This window comes from Falco punctatus, assembly GCF_963210335.1.
Source record: "Falco punctatus genome assembly, chromosome: 12".
NCBI lineage: Eukaryota > Metazoa > Chordata > Aves > Falconiformes > Falconidae > Falco > Falco punctatus.
Genome location: NC_137592.1, coordinates 24092037 through 24095913, shown reverse-complemented (window position 1 = coordinate 24095913; position 3877 = coordinate 24092037). Strand labels below are relative to the sequence as shown.

The 3877-nt window shown below is 51.5% G+C and overlaps 1 protein-coding gene across 2 annotated transcripts in view; it reads left to right on the top strand.

Annotated features, from left to right (window-relative positions):
- The first annotated feature begins 231 nt into the window (after positions 1-231).
- PTPN14 (protein tyrosine phosphatase non-receptor type 14) overlaps positions 232-3877 on the top strand; it is a 119138-nt gene continuing 115492 nt past the window's right edge. Inside the window, exon 1 of one of the 2 annotated variants that reach the window (XM_080408432.1) lies at positions 232-841. The gene's annotated coding sequence lies outside the window, so the exon portion shown is untranslated. Of the gene's footprint in view, positions 842-2282; positions 2441-3877 lie in introns of those variants that run through there. The other variant, XM_080408434.1, reaches the window with a different exon arrangement.

The window sequence follows — 3877 nt, the reverse complement described above, 5'->3', positions numbered from 1 at the left end:
GGGCGCTGCCCCCCCCCCCCCGCCGCGCCCCCCGCCGGGCGCCGGTCTGCTCCCGCCGCGGCCCGGGCCGACACGTGCGCGGAGTCCAACGGCGGGTGGCGGCCGGCCCGGGCCCCGCGCCGACACGCGTGGCGGGAGGGGCGGGGAAGGGGCCGGTTCCCCCCGGCGGGCGGGGCAGGCGCCCCGCACCTGGCAGCTCTGCCCTCCCTGGGAGCGCTGCAGCCGGCACCCGCCCCGATTGGCAGCAGCGTGTGCCCTCCTCTTCCTCCCTCCTTTTCCCTCCTCCGCGGGGTGGGTTTCAGCCCTCCTTGGGGAGGGTGGGGGAATAATTAAAAAAAAGAAAAAAAAAAAAGAAAAAAAAAAAGGGAGAAAGAGAAAAGAAATCCCAAGTCGCGTCCCCGACGTCTCCGGGCCCCGCGGCCGCAGCGGCCGCCCCACATTCCTGGCATTCCTGGGCCGTGACTCCCCGCGCCGCCCCGGCCCCGGCCCCGCCGCCTCCGGCTCGCCCGCCCGCCGGCCCCGCTCGCCCCCGCGGGACACCAGTCCCCTCCCTCCCGGCCGGCCTCCCTCCTTCTCGCACCCCGCGGGCGGCAGCAGGAGCTCAGGGCGCCCCGGCCCCCCGCGCCGCCACCGGCGGCCCCAGCTCCCGGCCCCGCCGAAGTTCCCCGCGGTGGCCGGGCCGGGGCGGCGGGAGCGGGTCTCCCTCCCCAGCGTCTCCGGGGAGCGGGCCCGCCCGCTTCGGGTCCCGCCGGCAGCCGCTGCCTTCCGGGCCGGGACAGCCGCCTCCCGCGGGAGCGCACAAAGCCGGAGCCGCCGCGCTGCCCGGGCGGCCGCCCAGCAGGTAAGGAGCCGCCGAGTTCGCTCGAGTTCGGGCTCGGGCGCGTCCCCGCCGCGATCAGCCGCCCGCGCTGACTGAAACCAGCCGAGCGGTGCCTTCCACCCTGCCTGCGCGACAGGCGCTGTTTGCGGAAGGCTCGCTCTGCCCCGCAGTCTGCAGTTACGGCTCCGCCGCGTACGCGCTGCTGTGTGTAAATTACGAAAATAGCCAAGCTTGGGTTACAAATGCCAGTCGGTGACCTACGATAAACAACCCTCGGACGGTCCGTCCAGCCCGTGAATTTAATCTGCTAGACACCCAGATAACACGGCATTGGTATCACCGGGAGGTATTTGCACATAGCTAGGAGCGGGCAGGGCTCTCTGCCGGGCTGCTAGTATTTACACCGCGGCGTGCCTGTGTTTGCCTTCCCCCCACCCAGGGGTTTACCTTCTTCTTTGTTAGTTACAGTCAAGCCTAAACTGGCCGCTTGTCTTCAGCAAGTATGTAACGACGAGTTACGCGGAACAGATCGCAGCGAGGCAGGGAAGAATGACATCTGCTCTCATTTCTGATGTGGCAAAGTCAATGAATTTTTAAGATCTCAAACTAGCTCTTTTTATTGGAGTGTATTTGGGACAAGTGTTACATAATGTATGTGTGGTATGTGGATATAATGCGTGCTGGAGCTTTCCTATCGAAAACGTTTTATTTCTGATTTGCATAAAATAATCATATGTTTCTATTGTAAGCAACTCTTCGGCTGCTTGCAACTTGGAACAGTGATCGGTAAAGGCGTGGACTCAATATATCGTTGCCCAAAAAGTTTTCTGAGATTTTTGGCAGGTAGCCTGAAATTCATAGCTCAAAGAAATACTTTTACCAGACGCCAGTTCTTTTTTCTTTAAACTACACAGATAACGGCTACTGGGTTTGGTTGTTCTGAAAGCACTCTTACGTGCTGAAGTTCTTTAGGGTTTGGAAAAATATATGTTTAAAATGGCTCGCCCCAAATCACAGGTCACCACCTGCCAACCTCAATATTATGAGGGAAGGTAGTCGCGTCTCTTGAGGGAGAGATGTGAGGGGAGGCAGTCCCGGCAGGGACTTCTCTCTGCTTATCCAGCTGAGAATGTCCTATCAAATACGAGTGACAAACTACAGATTATATAGCTTTTGCTCTTGCCCTCTGGGAGGTTTGTAGCTGACATCTACTGCTTGTTACATGGTGTAAAATAAAGCATGTGTTGATATTATAGTAATGCAAATAAGCTTTAGGCCCTGTTCTGGTATTGGCAGTACTTTCTTGAACTTTTTTTTGTTTCTGTAGGAGGCTGTGCCAGAGTTGCTTACAGGCAGAGGGCACTTGTGTGTATCTAATGGGTCGTGATGGAAAAGTTGGGAGCTTTGCAAACTTGTGGTTTGAAGCACAGCCCATCAGCTAAAAGGTAGTCCCCAAAATCTATGGAAGAGCTTGTGGCCATCAGTCCTGCCACTGCATTTGTGTGCATGAAGCTTGAAAGCACGACTGTCTCAATGCAACCTCAGAAGATCTAGTGGTGAGGATCGAGGCCGGAGGGGGGACTGCAGGACTGATCTCTGTATGGAGCAAATTGAATTTTTGTATGTACCTTACACTTATAGTTTTAAATGTGTCTTTTAAATGTTTCTGTAATAGTAGCAGAAGTAGCTTTGGTGCAGTGTTGTTCATGAGGGTTAATTAGCAACCAATGTTAGTACTAACAACTGACTTTTCTCCTGGTTGTTCTTGTCCAGCAGAAGCCCATGAGTCAGTTATTGTAACTTAGGTATGGAATGGCTTTCCATGAAACACATCTGGTTTTGTGGACTTAGCAAATTGTTTTGGCTGTCAGTGGCTCCTCCAATGTAGGAGAAAGTATTTAGTATACCAAAAAAAAAAAAAAAAGTTGTCTAAATGCTTTTGGTAATGCTATGGCATCCTTTTTCTATGTCTGTATGTCTGGTACCACTGGAGCCAAAAAGGCTGCACTTCATTCTGTTTCTCTTCATATCCAATGAGGCTGTATTTGATTAAGTGTTACTAAAGTAGCTCACTTTAATCAGGGTTTAAGTTTAGCGTAGATATATGCAGTGTGAAAAGTGTACTTGAACTCCAGCTCCTCAGCTGGAAGCAACTCCTCTGTTGCAAGGGTTAGTCAGCAGAGGGATCTTTATAAACTGCTGGTAGTATACAAAAGCTAAAAGGTTTTCAGCAGGCAGTGCCGCTTAGTAGCATATCAGTCCTAGTCCTGCAAAGACCCACCCATGTGCGAATATTCACGTTCGCGAATAGTGCTTTTGAAACCACAGAATTTTTGTTACACACATAATAATAAACATATATACAAGTCTTTGCAGGAGCCAGACTATAATACTTAGTATGCAATATATTTGTGCATGTGTATCCAGCTCAATTACAAGATTTCAAGAAAGGCTTAATTTTTATGCTGAGCAGATGCCATAAAAGTCTTTTTTTATGTTGTAAGTCCACTGTGAAGCGCGGCATGCCTTGGCCTATTACACTTTGTGGACTTATACTGGAACAGATCCTGGCCTTTGAAAACAAACCATTACCCTGAAGATGTTCCTCCTGTGAGTACACAGAATTCTCTGAAATTTTATGTGGAAAGGTCTGGTTCCATTTTTTTTTAGATCTACTGGTTCTCTATTCAGAGACTGTGTGAAAGTTGCCACCTCCACCTCTTACATGGTTTAAAAAAAATATTAAAAAATAAAAATGAAAGACAGGATCCTAAAGGAACTGAAGTAGACCTGAGCTGAAGTCCCGGATCACGAAAAAAGTATGATATTTGTTCCAGTGTCTAACCCCCATTCTTCTGCATCTAGTGCAGGAGACTTCAAAACTCAGTGGGCACTCGTAGCTTCCTCTGGTTGTGTTGAATCCAGACTGTGTCTAGAGCGAGTGTAGCCTGTCCTGTGTGGTGCCCATCTTCTGCCTAAGGCCTTCTGGCTTGCTGTGCACTTGGAGCTGAAGAGGTGTTCTATGAGGAGGCATCCCACAGGCTCCGAAGGAAACGT